Raw genomic sequence first — 16,328 nt, forward strand, 5'->3', positions numbered from 1 at the left:
TCCTCATCCCCTCATTCCCCATTCTTCCATCCCCCTATTCACTGAAAGCCATTTCTATGAGTTTGACTTTTACACTCCATATATAAGTGAAATGATGTGATATTTGCCTTTCTTTGCCTTATTTCACTTAGCATTATGATGTCCAGGTTTATTTGTTGTTGTAAAGATAGCATTTTCTTCTTTTTAAAGGCTAAATAGTATTTCATTGCATATATATTTACCACATTTTCAGCCTGTGAATGAGTATATTTTCAAATAATATAGTAGCTTCTGTATCTCCCCAGAATGTTGCAAGATAAATTAATATGACTTGTTGTAATCTATATCCACTGAATTCTGGATTCTGTCAGTTTAAAGTATTATTGTTGAGATACCATCTGGTGAAAAGAATGCTCTTTTGTTCTATCCATCAGTAGTTTGCTATTGTTTTTCTTATTTACCTAACTAATAATAATAATAAAATAATAATTACAATCATATTTTTTAAACTATCCAGAGTATAGTGATTAAAATAAATAAATAAATAAAAAGAGTATAGTGATTATATTGTGAAATTTGTTTAATCACAAGGTGTAACAGATTGGTACATTTCTTCATTAAATCATAATATAGCAATATCATGCACCATAATAACATTCTTACCCTTAATTCAGAAATCTTTCTCTTGGGGATAGTTCTCAGTTAATTCAACTAAAGGAAAAAGACTGTGTCATGTTGTTACTTACAGTGATAGAAATTTTGAACAATCTAATTTCTAATGTTTGGGAAATTCTTAAATAAAATAACTGAGTTCATGCAGCTTCTAAGGGCTGTGATCATGAAGCTGATGCAAAAATGTATTTGGCTCAAGTGGAGACTACTCAAATGTTGTAGATCAACAGTAGAGCATTTGCCTACCATGTGTGAAGCCTGTGATCCCCTACTACCTCAAATGAAAGAAAAAGATAAGTGTTTTCTTCTATGATAACAATTACATAAAATATATATATCTGTAAGTCAAGATTTAAAGCTAACATACACTCAAAATTATAAAAATTGTTGATAAAGTCGGATTACAAGTAAATTTTATTTTTCTAACTTTTTCCCCCAACTCTTTAGCAAAAGCTTTTTATTATGAGTCAAAGTGTGAACAATTTTTTACTATATACAAGCTTATTATATAAAAAATCTCCCCCAGTCTGTTCAGATTTATCAGTTTAGATAATATTGAGAATTTCTCCAGGGTGGGCATGGTGTTGCATGCCTCTAAGTTATCCCAGCAGCCTGGGAGGCTGAGGCAGGAGGATCACAAGTTCAAAGACAACCTCGGCAATTTAGCAAGGCCCTAAGCAACTTAGGGAGACCCTTTCTTTAAATAAAATACAAAAAAGGGCTGGGGATGTGACTCAGTGGTTGAGTGCCCCTAATTTCAATCCCCAGTGCCAAAAACAAAAACAACTCCAATTATTTAATGACTATCTGGTATATTTTAATCTACCCAATTTTTTTTTATAACACAAGGGTCATAAAAATAGCTTGTTTTTCAAGCTCTTACTGGGTATAAAGAAACATTCCAGTAGCTTACGTCTATTAAATTGAGTAGTAGGAGCTTAGTAGGTAAAAGTAAAAATTACTGCCAGTGTTATTCTTCCAATTTTGTTTTGACTTCTTATTATTTTTTTAAAAATTTCAATAGCTTACCAGTCTTGTAGCCTTATTAGAAGCTAATGTAGTTATTCTCACATAACTTGCTTTAATGAGTCCAAAATTGTCTTTTTTTTTTATTGTTGGTTGTTCAAAACATTACATAGTTCTTGATATATCATATTTCACACTTTGATTCAAGTGGGTTATGAACTCCCATTTATACCCCATATACAGGTTGCAGAATCACATCAGTTACACTTCCATTGATTTACATATTGACATACTAGTGTCTGTTGTATCCTGCTGCCTTTCCTATCCTCTACTATCCCCTCTCCCCTTCCCTCCCCTCTTCTCTCTCTGCCCCCTCTACTGTAATTCATTTCTCCCCCTTGTATTATTTTTCCCTTTCCCCACACTTCCTCTTGTATGTAATTTTGTATAACCCTGAGGGTCTCCTTCCATTTCCATGCAGTTTCCCTTCTCTCTCCTTTTCCCTCCCACCTCTCATCCCTGTTTAATGTTAATCTTCTTCTCATGCTCTTCGTCCCTACTCTGTTCTTAGTTTCTCTCCTTATATCAAAGAAGACATTTGGCATTTGTTTTTAGGGACTGGCTGGCTTCACTTAGCATAATCTGCTCTAATGCCATCCATTTCCCTCCAAATTCTATGATTTTTTTTAATGCAGAATAATACTCCATTGTGTATAAATGCCACATTTTTTTTTTAATCCATTCGTCTATTGAAGGGCATCTAGGTTGGTTCCACAGTCTTGTTATTGTGAATTGTACTGATATGAACATCGATGTAGCAGTGTCCCTGTAGCGTGCTCTTTTTAGGTCTTTAGGGAATAGACCGAGAAGGGGAATAGCTGGGTCAAATGGTGGTTCCATTCCCAGCTTTCCAAGAAATCTCCATACTGCTTTCCAAATTGGCTGCACCCATTTGCAGTCCCACCAGCAATGTATAAGTGTACCCTTTTCCCCACATCCTCTCCAGCACTTGTTGTTTGACTTCATAATGGCTGCCAATCTTACTGGAGTGAGATGGTATCTTAGGGTGGTTTTGATTTGCATTTCTCTGACTACTAGAGATGGTGAGCATTTTTTCATGTACTTGTTGATTGTTTGTATGTCCCCCTCTGAGAAGTGTCTGTTCAGGTCCTTGGCCCATTTGTTGATTGGGTGATTTGTTATCTTATTGTCTAATTTTTTGAGTTCTTTGTATACTCTGGATATTAGGGCTCTATCTGAAGTGTGAGGAGTAAAGATTTGTTCCCAGGATGTAGGCTCCCTATTTACCTCTCTTATTTGTTTCTTTTGCTGAGAAAAAACTTTTTAGTTTGAGTAAGTCCCATTTGTTGATTCTAGTTATTAACTCTTGTGCTATGGGTGTCCTATTGAGGAATTTGGAGCCCAACCCCACAGTATGTAGATCATAGCCAACTTTTTCTTCTATCAGACACCGTGTCTCTGATTTGATATCAAGCTCCTTGATCCATTTTGAGTTAACTTTTGTGCATGGCGAGAGAAAGGGATTCAGTTTCATTTTGATGCATATGGATTTCCAGTTTTCCCAGCACCATTTGTTGAAGATGCTATCCTTCCTCCATTGCATGCTTTTAGCCCCTTTATCAAATATAAGATGGTTGTAGTTTTGTGGATTGGTTTCTGAGTCCTCTATTCTGTACCATTGGTCCACCCGCCTGTTTTGGTACCAGTACCATGCTGTTTTTGTTACTATTGCTCTGTAGTATACTTTGAAGTCTGGTATCGCTATACTGCCTGATTCACACTTCCTGCTTAGCATTGTTTTTGCTACTCTGGGTCTTTTATTTTTCCACATGAATTTCATGATTGCTTTCTCTATTTCTACAAGAAATGCCGTTGTCTTTTATTTTTCCATATGAATTTCATGATTGCTTTCTCTATTTCTACAAGAAATGCCGTTGGGATTTTGATTGGCATTGCATTAAACCTATAGAGAACTTTTGGTAATATCGCCATTTTGATGATGTTAGTTCTGCCTATCCATGAACAGGGTATATTTTTCCATCCTCTAAGATCTTCTTCTTCTTCTCTCTTTAAGGTTCTGTAGTTGTCATTGTATAAGTCTTTCACCTCTTTTGTTAGGTTGATTCCCAAGTATTTTATTTTTTTTGAGGATATTGTGAATGGAGTAGTTTTCCTCATTTCCATTTCAGAGGATATGTCGCTGATATACAGGAATGCCTTTGATTTATGCGTGTTGATTTTATATCCTGCCACTTTGCTGAATTCATTTATTAGCTCTAATAGTTTCTTTGTAGACCGTTTTGGGTCTGCTAGGTATAGAATCATGTCATCTGAAAATAGTGATAATTTAAGTTCTTTTCCTATTTTTATGCCTTTAATTTCTTTCGTCTGTCTAATTGCTCTGGCCAGTGTTTCGAGAACTATGTTGAACAGAAGTGGTGAGAGAGGGCATCCCTGTCTTGTTCCAGATTTTAGAGGGAATGCCTTCAATTTTTCTCCATTCAGAATGATGCTAGCCTGAGGCTTAGCATAGATTGCTTTCACAATGTTGAGGTAAGTTCCTGTTATCCCTAATTTTTCTAGAGTTTTGAACATAAAGGGATGCTGTACTTTGTCCAATGCTTTTTCTGCATCTATCGAGATGATCATATGGTTCTTATCTTTAAGTCTATTGATGTGGTGAATAACATTTATTGACTTCCGTATATTGAACCAGCCTTGCATCCCAGGGATGAATCCTACTTGATCGTGGTGCACGATTTTTTTGATATGTTTTTTAATCCGATTCGCCAGAATTTTATTGAGGATTTTTGCATCTAGGTTCATTAGAGATATTGGTCTGTAGTTTTCTTTCTTTGAAGTATCTTTGTCTGGTTTAGGAATAAGGGTGATGTTGGCCTCATAGAATGAATTTGAAAGTTCTCCCTCTTTTTTTATTTCCTGAAATGGCTTGTAAAGTATTGCTATTAGTTCCTCTTTAAAGGTTTTGTAAAACTCTGCTGTATACCCATCCGGTCCTGGGCTTTTCTTACTTGGTAGTGTTTTGATGGTTTCTTCTATTTCCTCAATTGATATTGGTCTGTTTAGGTTGTCTATATCCTCCTGACTCAATCTGGGCAAATCATATGACTTAAGAAATTTATCGATGCCTTCACTATCTTCTATTTTATTGGAGTATAAGGATTCAAAATAATTTCTGATTACTTTCTGTATTTCTGAAGTGTCTTTTGTGATGTTGCCTTTTTCATCCCGTATGCTAGTAATTTGGGTTCTCTCTCTTCTTCTGTCGATTTTATTTATTTTTTCAAAGAACCAACTTTTAGTTTTTGTCAATTATTTCAATTGTTTCTTTGGTTTCGATTTCATTAATTTCAGCTCTGATTTTAATTACTTCTTGCTTTCTACTTCTTTTGCTGTTGTTTTGCTCTTCTTTTTCTAGGATTTTGAGATGAAGTATGAGATCATTTATTTGTTGTTTTTTTTCTTTTTTTAAGGAATGAACTCCAAGCAATGAATTTTCCTCTTAGAACTGCTTTCAATGTGTCCCATAGATTCCCATATGTTGTGTCTGTGTTTTCATTTATCTCTAAGAATTTTTTAATTTCCTCCTTGATGTCTTCTATAACCCATTGATCATTCAGTAACCTATTGTTCATTCTCCAAGTGATGCATGATTTTTCCTTCCTTCTTTTATCGTTGATTTTCAGTTTCATTCCATTATGATCAGATAAGATGCATGGTATTATCTCTACTCCTTTATATTGTCTAAGAGTTGCCCTGTGACATAATATATGATCTATTTTTGAGAAGGATCCATGTGCTGCTGAGCAAAAAGTGTAACTGCTTGATGTTGGGTGGTATATTCCATATATGTCAATTAAGTCTAGGTTGTTAATTGTGTTATTGAGTTCTATAGTTTCCTTATTCAACTTTTGTTTGGAAGATCTGTCCAGTGGTGAGAGAGGTATGTTGAAGTCTCCCATGATTATTGTATGGTGGTCTATTAGACTCTTGAACTTGAGAAGAGTTTGCTTGATGAACATAGCTGCACCATTGTTTGGGGCATATATATTTATGATTGTTATGTCTGTTGGTGTATGGTTCCCTTGAGCAGTATGAAGTGTCCCTCTTTATCCCTTTTGATTAACTTTGGCTTGAAATCCATTTTATTTGATATGAGTATGGACCTCCTGCTTGTTTCCACAGTCCATATGAGTGATATGATTTTTCCCAACCTTTCACCTTCAGTCTATGTATATCTTTTCCTATCAAATGCGTCTCCTGTAGGCAGCATATTGTTGGGTCTTGTTTTTTGATCCATTCTACCAGCCTGTGTCTCTTAATTGGTGAGTTTAAGCCATTAATATTTAGGGTTATTATTGAGATATGGTTTGTTCTTCCAGCCATATTTGTTTATTTATGTTACTAAACATGGTTTGTTTTCCTCTTTGATTATTTTCCCCCCTTTACTGTCCTACCTCCCACTGTTGGTTTTCATTGTTATTTTCCATTTCCTCTTCCTGTAATGTTTTGCCAAGGATGTTTTGAAGAGATGGTTTTATAGCTGCAAATTCTTTTAACTTTTGTTTATCGTGGAAGGTTTAAATTTCATCTTCCATCCTGAAGCTTAATTTCACCGGATACACGATTCTTGGTTGGAACCCATTTTCTTTCAGTGTTTGAAATATGTTATTCCAGGATCTTCTAGCTTTCAGAGTCTGTGTTGAAAGATCAGCTGTTATCCTGATTGGTTTACCCCTAAATGTAATCTGCTTCCTTTCTCTTGTAGCTTTTAAAATTCTCTCCTTATTCTGTATGTTGGGCATCTTCATTATAAAGTGTCTAGGTGTGAATCTCTTATGATTTTGCACATTCAGCGTCCTGTAGGCTTCTAGGATTTGGGATTCTGTCTCATTCTTCAAGTCTGGGAAGTGTTCTCGTATTATTTCATTGAATAGATTGCTCATTTCTTTGGTTTGGACCTCTGTGCCTTCCTGTATCCCAGTGACTCTTAAGTTTGGTCTCTTATGTTATCCCATATTTCTTGGATGTTCTGCTCATGGTTTCTTAACAGTCTTGCTGAGCTGTCTATGTTCTTTTCAAGTTGAAATACTTTGTCTTCATTGTCTGATGTCTATCTTCTAAGTGTTCTACTCTGCTGGTAGTATTCTCAATTTTTTAAGTTGGTTTATTGCTTCCTGCATTTCTAGGATTTCTGTTTCTTTGTTTCTTATTACGTCTATCTCCCTGTATAGTTGATCTTTTGCTTCCTGGATTTGTTTATGTAATTCATTGTCAAAGTGATCTTTCATTGTCTGTTTTTGCTGTCTAATGTCTTCCATGAGACTCCAGATCATCTGAAGCATGTATATCCTGAATTCTTTATCTGACATTCCATCTGCTGCAGCTATTACCTCTTCTAAAGTTGAGTTGACCTGCATTGCTTGTGGTCCTTTCTTTCCTTGTCTTTTCATACTGCTCGCGTTTCTTTCTGCTTGGTGAAACTGTTGTGTTTTTGAAATTTTCCCCCTATATATTTATATTGCTCTTGTATAGTTAAAAAGTCTCCCTTGCAGGGCGGGCAACGGCTGTGCTCCTCCTCCAATTGGGGTGATCTGTCTACCACGCTGGCGGGCCACTGGGTCTGTTCTGACGGTCGGTCGCAGGTGTGCTTACCTTGCAGGCGCGGGCAGCGGCTCTGCTCTGCCCCTCCTCCAATTGGTGTGACGTGTCTACCACGCTGGCGCGCTGCTGGTCCTGTTCTGCCGGTCGGTCACAGGTCTGCCTACCTTGGCGGCTCTGCTCGGCCCCTACTCCAAATGGGGTGACGTGACTACCACGCCCGCTGGTCGTTGGGCCTGTTCCAGATGCGGGCGGCGGCTCTGCTCGGCCCCTACTCCATTTGGGGTGACGTGACTGCCACGCCGGTGGGTCGCTGGGCCTGTTCCAGGCGCAGGTGGCGGCTGTGCTCTGCACCTACTCTAATTGGTGTGACGTGCCTACCACACCGGCAGGCCGCTGGGCCTGTTTTGCTGGTCGGTCTCAGGTCTGCCTACCTTGCGGGCTCGGGCAGCGGCTCTGCTCGGCCCTACTCCAAATGGGGTGACGTGACTGCCACGCCAGCAGGTCGCTGGGCCTGTTCCGGGTGCGGGCCGCGGCTCTGCTCTGCCCCTCTGGCCTCCACAGTATTCAGCAGGACCCGGACCAAGAAGCAGTTTCCGCAGGTTCTTTAGCCCTGGACCAGAGCAGTTCTGGGAGCCAGAATTTGGCCGCTCCCGGCTTGGTGTATGTTCTGATAGGAACAGACTCCAAGAAGCAGTTTCCATGGGTTCTTTAACACTGAGCCTGAGTAATTTGTCTGCGAGACACAGGCGAATGGCAGCCTGAAATTACCTGTTCTATAGCTGAATGAGCTGCGATCAGTCGAAAACAGGGATGGTAATGTCAGCTCTCCAAGATGGTGGCCGCTGGCTTCCTCTGTGGTCTAACCGGTGTGGAGAACCGAATTGGACCGCTTCCTTCCCCTGTCTCAGACCCAGAATTCAGCACTGAGTACAGTGATTGCACAGCTGGCAGGAGCCCACAGAATCCGCAGCGCTGTATCTTTGCATTGCTGTCTCATGGTTTCCCAGCGTGCGCCGCAGATTCTAGCCGCGGGGTGATTTGCTGAATAAGCAGCATGACCCTCCATGCGGACAAATCGCTCGAGTTTGAGCCCCCGTAGCTGATCCTCGTGTGATGAAAATCCTTCCACTAGGTTTTGGAGCACCCCAATTTTGCTGGAAATTCCTAACAAGATAGCTTTTAGCTGTTCTAACTCGTCATTCTCCCGCACAGTGACGCGGTACACGGGGGTGATGCACTCCCTTCGCCGCCATCTTCCCCAATCTCCCAAAATTGTCTTAATGGTTACTGTTTCCTTCCATACAATTGTTTGTGTTTTCAGCCTTTTATTGATGTATTTTAAATTGTAACATTGAATAAAGGTCAACTATTCTTGTTTACGAGTATAAATATTAGAATCACTTTTTCCTGTCTTTTGATTTGTGATAGACCCTTAGAATTTTACTTAGCATTGTCAATGAGAGAAATGTATAATTACTGAGAATCTGGAGTCAGATTATTTATCAAGGCCTATATATTATTTGAAAGGCTAACATGATTAATATTTTAATACTATATAGACCATCAGTCATAGGCACAGTAATTTTTTCCAGATAATTCATTCATTATATTCTGAGGACAAATTCATCATTCTCATCAAGGCATATGTGATTACTGTAGGGTTTTGTTTGTTTGTTTTGTACCTGGGATTGAATACAGGGCACTTAACTATTAAGATACATTCCCAGCCCTTATTTATTTATTTATTTATTTATTTATTCATTCATTTACTTATTTATTTTTAAGTTTTGAGACAGGGTCTCATTAATTTGCTTAGGGCATTGCTAAGTTGCTGAGCCTGGCCTTAAACTGATGATCCTCCTGTGTCAGCCTTGAGCTGCTGGGATTACTGATGTGAGCCACCATGCCTGGCTTGTGAGGTTTTTAATCATTAATTTAATTCAAGGCAACATTTATACATACACTCAGTCTCTGTACAGAGGTTATATGTAACAACTAATGTTAAGAACCACCTCCATTCCTCTGGTTTTGCTTCTTTTGCAGATTGACAGTGACCTTCTCACTGTCTCTTTCCTCATTCCTTCTTTATTCCTCTCCCTATAGAAAATAGTGAAGTATTTGTTATTCATTGACAAAGGTCTCACAGCCATTGATCCATATTTTTGAATTAGCAAAGCTATCTATTGAACATACTAGCCCTGGGGATTAATTTTGTTATTTCCTCTCTGCCCATTCAAGGTAGTTATCCTAGGTAGTATGTATGTTTAGCAGAGTTTCACTTGGGTGAGTTTATCAAGTTCTTTGGCCTGGAAACAAAAGCTATATTCTACAATTAGTTTTATCAGTATTGAAGTCAATACTATCTTCCCATCAGACTGTTTTCCATGTCTTATTATTCATTTCATTCTAAATTCAGGACAAGGGGGAAAAAACCAAAGTGATTTATTGCTTTCTCCACATCCAGCAATTTCAATTATTTGAAAAGCTTTCTTGATGAAATTTCTGGGAATCTGCCACCCTATAGCCATGCACCTAAGAGAACCCACTTCACTACATTACTCTGTGAATAGCTGGCACTAGGTTTTCTAAATGGTTGTTCTGGGTTTTGTGTGAAGGATCTACACATATGCTAGTATTTGATTCTTACACTGTCCATCCTTATAAATGAACTCATTTAATAAGTTCACCTAATTTATCATCTTCACATCAAAACAGAAGTAGATCAGATGTTACACAATAATAGGCAGGTATTACTCCTGGTGTTTCTTACTGTGGATGGCATTGTGAAATATAATCAAATAGATATTGAGTATACTGTGTCTGTGTCACTTCGTCTCTCACACATAAACACATGCTAAACTACTTAACTATTACACTGCTTGGGCTGGAGTTGTGGTATGAGGCACTAGGTTCAGGTCTCAGCACCATATATAAATGAATAAAACAAAGATCCATCAACAATTAACAATACATATAAAATAATATTTCACTGCTTAATAAAACTCTTTGTGGGAGAGAGTTATTTTTTTCTCAGCTGAAACAGTAGCTGTGATAATGACAAAGCTATATAGGGGAACATCTGGGAACTCAGAAATTTTTCTGAGTGGTAGTTAAATTGGTATTGATAACTTTGTGACATTTTACCAAGCTGTACAACTTATTATTTATTTAATCATCAATGTGTATGACACACCACAAAGAAGCTACTCTAAAAAGTCATACCATAGTGAACAATGAGACTTCAAATAGTGTGTGAAATTTAAATTTGAAATCTAATTGTCCCTTTTAAGTATTTTGACTTATAAAAAGAATGGAGCTTCTGTTTTTACTGGATATATTATCCACTAGAATGTAGTAACATAGAGTTCCTGTATTCTTAAACACTTACATTTGATAAAACATTAAAAAGTAATCACAAAGAGCCAAGCATGGTGTAATCCCAGTGGCTCTGAGGGCTGAGGCAGGAGGATCACAAGTTCAAAGCCAGGCTTAGTTACTTAGCAGTTTCTTTCTCAAAATGAAAATGGCTAGGGATCTTGCTCAGTGGTTAAGTGCCCCTGGGTTCAATCTTGGTACCAAAATAAAAATAATTACAAATGATGACAAATGACTTGATGTCTCCTGAAAATGTTTGTCAAAAATGTTAATCTACACAGAAACAAAAAGACTGTACTTGTGATCATAACTCTGTTAAACTATTTACGTATTTTATTATGGAAAAAAATTGACCATAATTTACCTTTAGTAGAATTTTCCATGATTTATTAGCCACAAAAATGCAACTCTGAAAAAAACTGAAGGAAATGTTACAAGAAAAAAATAGATCATAGTCGTACTGGGGTTGTGGCTCAGTGGTAGAGCACTTGCCTCACATGTGTGAGGCACTGGGTTCGATTCTCAGCACCGCATATAAATAAATAAAATAAAGGTCCATTTATTTTTAAAAAATAGATCATAGAATAAAAGATTGTTCAGAAAGATTTCAAGTACCCGATCTTAGAAATGTGGCTAAGAAAGGTTAAAATTTATACTATGCATTACAAATAATTATTCATCTAGTATATTTTTTTATAATTAGTCAATGTTTTTTTGCTTTAATGTATATAGATATGTTTTCTTTATTTTTACAAAGCGTTTATTCTTTTACAATTTGAAATAGAAATGTCGTAGGTACATCAGTAAATGAAAGTCAGTTTGTAAATAATCACAAAATGTAATACTAAGTGTGATGGTTATTTTTATGTGTCAACATGGTCAGACCATGATACCTAGATAGTGGTCATACATTCTGAATATTTCTGTGAGGGCATTTTTGGATGAGATAAACTGGAGATAAAATTACTGGATTTTAATCCACTCCACAATGTGGGTTAGCCACACTTAAATAGTTGAAGGCCTGAATAGATTAAAAGGAACAATAAAATTCTGCCACTAGTTTGCATTCAGGGTTCATCTGCAGCAACAGTTCATTTTGTTCATCAACATACTGCCTTTGTTCACTGGACCCAATTGGAGTAGTTTTCTGAGTTTTCACCCTGCTAATTTCCCCCACCAGATTCTGGACTCACTAAACCTCCATAATCCTGTGACAGTTCTTTAAAATAATCTAACTATTTAATTCATCTGTTTGTATATGTAATCATCCTATTGGTTTTCTTTTTTCTTTGTCCTTTTTAGTTATACATGGCAGTAGAATATATTTTGACATATCATACATATGGAGTATAATTTCCCATTTTTATGGTTGTATCATACATACGGAGTATAACTTCCCATTTTTGTGGTTGTACATGATGTGGAGATACACTGGTCATGTATTCATACATGAACATAAGAGAGTATAATGTCTGATTCATTATACTGTCTTTCCTATTTCTATCCCCCCTCCCTGCCCTTCTTTCCCCTTGTCTAATCCAGTGACCTTCAAACACTCCCTCACCTCCCTAACCCCTATAATTGTGGGTCAGCAACCGCATTTCAGAGAGAACATTCATCCTTTGGGGTTTTGGGAACTGGCTTATTTCTGATAGACTGCAGTAGCATCCATTTACTTGCAAATGCAGTAATTTCTTTCTTCTTTATTTTTAAAGAGAGAGTATGAGAGGAGAGAGAGTGAGAGAGAGAGAGAATTTTTAATATTTATTTTTTAGTTCTCGGCGGACACAACATCTTTGTTGGTATGTGGTGCTGAGGATCGAACCCAGGCCGCACGCATGCCAGGCAAGCGCGCTACCGCTTGAGCCACATCCCCAAGCGCTCTTTCTTCTTTATGTTTGAGTAATATTCCGTTGTGTATATGTACCACATTTTCTTTATCCATTCATCTGTTGAAGAGCACCTAGTTTGTTTCCTATTGGTTTTCTTTTTCTGGGGAACCATGACTGATAACTCAGAATTAGGAATTTATCATAATTTTCTCAAAAAAGGTAATATTTGAGTAATCAGGCAAGGCAAGAGTATTCTGTGGAGCTTCAGACTATTATCTCAGTTTTACATTCTGCCACAGCATGCCCAAAAGAAAGAAGTCTGTCAAGGGGGCTTCCCATATCCCAAGTCCTCAGGGCTGTGTTTTGGAGGCTTGACTGTCTTTTACCTCCAGGCTTCCTTGATTTCAGAGGTTTAGCCCAGGATTGGCAGAGTCTACTGCTGTGGGTCTTAGGTGAGGCAGAACATCATGGCCGAAGGGTGTGGTGGGGGAAAGCTACTCATCTTATGGTGGCTGGAAAGCAGAGAGCTCAGTTTTTTAAAATGTAAGTAATGCATGTATTGATTAGCAGCCACAGGTGTTAGTTTTAAACTATAGGGATTTGAAGAACTTCAATATAGAGTATAATCAAGCCAAAGTGTAATTAAGCTGGGCTTGGTGGCACATGCCTGTGATCCCAGTGGCTTGGGAGGCTGAGACAGGAGGACCACAAGTCTGAGGCCAACCTGAGCAGTTTACCAAGACCCTGAACAATTGAGTGAGACCTTGTCTCAAAATTAAAAAAAAAACAAAAACAAAAACATAAAAAGGGCTGGAGATGTAGCTCAATAGTAAAGTGACCCTGGGTTCAATCCCAGTCTAAAGAGAAAAAAAAAAAAAGTAATCAGAGGGCCACCCATGTATGGTAGAAATTAAGCTCTGCTATTTGGGGGAGGGAAAAAAAAAAAACACCAAATACTGCACAATAATGTGAATCTATTTAATGCCACTGAACTATATATTTTGAAATGGTTAAATTGGTAAATTTTATGTCACGTATGTTTCACTACAACAAAAACAACAAAATCATAGGTTTCCATATCAGAGTGCCTGTTACTTTAAAAGTCAAATCCTAGAAAAAGTTCCTTTATGTTAATAACAGATAAAACTGAATCAAGGATCTCATCTTCCAGTTAGAAAAGGGCTTTTGTTTTCATTTTTCGTTTGTGGTTATTTTAATGTGTATATTGAATTGGTTAATTAATACGTTTTGGAAAAGTGTACAACTATGACAACGCCCAAATCAAAATATAGAATTTTGCCATTGAGAAAAGTACTCTCAGGCTAGAGCTTGTGTCTCATAGCAGAGAGCTTGCCTAGCATGGGCAAGGCCCTTGGTTAAGTCTCTAATGCTGCAAAAATAAGTTAATACTTTCATGTTCCTTTCTTATCTTCTTCCATAAGTAACCACTGTTGTGATTTCTAGCTCCATAGACTAGTTTTGCCTTTCCTTGGGCAATGGAATTATTATATGTAACTTTTTTGTGTCTAGGTTTCCTGCATGGTATATTTTAAGAGTACATAAAATTTGAGTATTGGTAATTTATGTTTTCTATTTCTGTATAGTACATTATACAATACCCAATTTATTACTCTCCTCGGAGGCATTTAAATTGTTTTCAATTTTGGATTATTTAGACTGAAACTGCAATGAAAATTTGTATGCAAATATTTTTGTAATTTAGTATTGATTTTATAGTGGAGATAAAGATAAAATCTAAATTCCTCTACTTCACTCTTAAAACATTGTTTCATCTGAACCTGTCTTAACCTCTCCATCTCATTTTGTATTTCTTCTCAACTTGCTTACTCTTCAATATTTTTGTTTGACTGTTTTGAGGTTGAGAACTACTGTGGAATGTTTTTTTTTTATTTGCTTCTGTGGCTTTTCTTCTGATATTTCAGGGATATATTTCTCTTCTTGCATGCCTATCCTAAATCTTATATGTGTCTCATAGCAGAGCACTTGCCTAGCATCTGGTCTCCTGGAAATCTACAAAAACTTTGCCAGCTGTTCTTGTCTCCTCTTTTTTGGAATTACAGCACTTGTTACCACAGTTTTCATGACATACACTTCAGAGTAATGCTATCAGTTTTATGTTTATTAGTTCCTATCTAAAACCAAATTAAAAACTATTTTAGGACATGGATCATATTTTATGTATTTTTAATTCACTGTATGGTCTACCGTAGTTGCTGAATACATAATAGGCTCTTAGAAAAGAATTCTTGAGATTTTCCAGGTAAAATGTTCACCTATAATCTGTAATATTCTGTTTTAAAGATAGAGTTTTCTGATTCATGGTCACATAATGAAGTTGTGTGTTTCCTAGAAAACTTAACAGATAAGTTTTAAAGAAATGTGCTAGAAATAAGGGCATAGCCTTCTTATCTCTCTCTTTTTTTTTTAATCATCCATTATTTTATAAGAAGCTCTCTGACCTTGGGCAGTCACTTAGCTCCACTTAGTTTCCTCATTTATAAAAACAAGGAAATTTAGCTTTAATTTCTGCACTTAAACTATTTGTTCTTGGTATATTTTTACATTTTAAAAAAATTGAGGGGCTGGGGTTGTGGCTCAGTGGTAGAGCACTTGCCTAGCATGTGTGAGACACTGGGTTTGATCCTCAGCACCACATAAAAATAAATAAAATAAAGGTATTGTGTTCAGCTACAACTAAAAAAAATTGTTTTAAAAAATTGAGGACCCTAGAGAGGTTGTTTTTATATGTTGTGTTTATATTTACTGTACCAGAATTTAAAACTAAGAACTTTAAAATCTATTAAAAGTAATAATAATAAACCTTTATATGCTTTTAAATCAAAGATTTAAAAATTAACTTTTTAAGGCAAAATAATTTTGGTGAGAAGTTTTATGTTTTTGTAAGTCTTTTTAAAATTGGACGAGATTCTAATGTCCACTATGCATTTATTCTGTTGTGATATGTAGTTTTGGTCTAAATATATGAATAAAATAGTAGTCTTACAACAGATACATAGTTGGAAGAATAGACTACAACAATAGCCTTTTCATATAATTATGGATATTTATCTGGGATTCTATACCAAATCTTTACAAGTGATAGCTTCCTTTAGGTTTAGTTGCAGTGCAGAATTTGAAACCATTATCAATTAACTTTTAATGATCTGTTATATTAAAATGAACTGATCTGACTGGGTAAGGTAGCACACATCTGTAGTCCATGCTACACAGAAGACTAAGGCAGGAAGACTTCTTGAGTCCAGGAGTTTGGGCAACATAGCAAGTCACTTTAAACAAACAAACAAAAAAGCATAGATGTATTTTGTACTCTGAATGGATGTATGGATATTTTTACCTAGGCATGACTTTATCCCTTGATCATTTGGAAATATTAGAATTTCATTAAAAAATTTTCACCCATTTTGACCCATTTTACCATATGATATCAAAAAAATAACATTTGTTAGTTGGGTATGGTGACACATGCCTATAATCCCAGAACTTGGAAAGCTGAAGCAAGAGGATCAAAGTTCAAGGCCAACCATGGCAATTTAGCAAGACCCATCTCAAGGTAGATAAATAGACACGCAGAGGACGAACGGATGGACAGATAGATTTTAAAAAAGAAAAAAAAAAAGATGGCTAGAAATGGAGCTCGAATATAGAAGACTCCTGGGTTTGGTCCCCAGTAACACACAAACACACATACACACAAACAAATCACATTTGTTAATATTACCACCAGTCTCATCAGAAAAAAGGTACTGGGAATCTGTCAAGATAAAAGTGTTGTATAGATACAAGTTTTTCAAAATGTAATTTCAATTAGAAATTAAG

General features: G+C 36.7%; 1 protein-coding gene across 1 annotated transcript in view; it reads left to right on the forward strand.

Annotated features, from left to right (window-relative positions):
* Positions 1-16,328, forward strand: part of Lrp6 (LDL receptor related protein 6) — a 180,430-nt gene that overhangs the window by 139,193 nt on the left and 24,909 nt on the right. The gene's annotated exons all lie outside the window — the stretch shown is intronic.

Source organism: Urocitellus parryii, chromosome 5, assembly GCF_045843805.1.
Source record: "Urocitellus parryii isolate mUroPar1 chromosome 5, mUroPar1.hap1, whole genome shotgun sequence".
In the NCBI taxonomy this organism is placed as follows: Eukaryota; Metazoa; Chordata; class Mammalia; order Rodentia; family Sciuridae; genus Urocitellus; species Urocitellus parryii.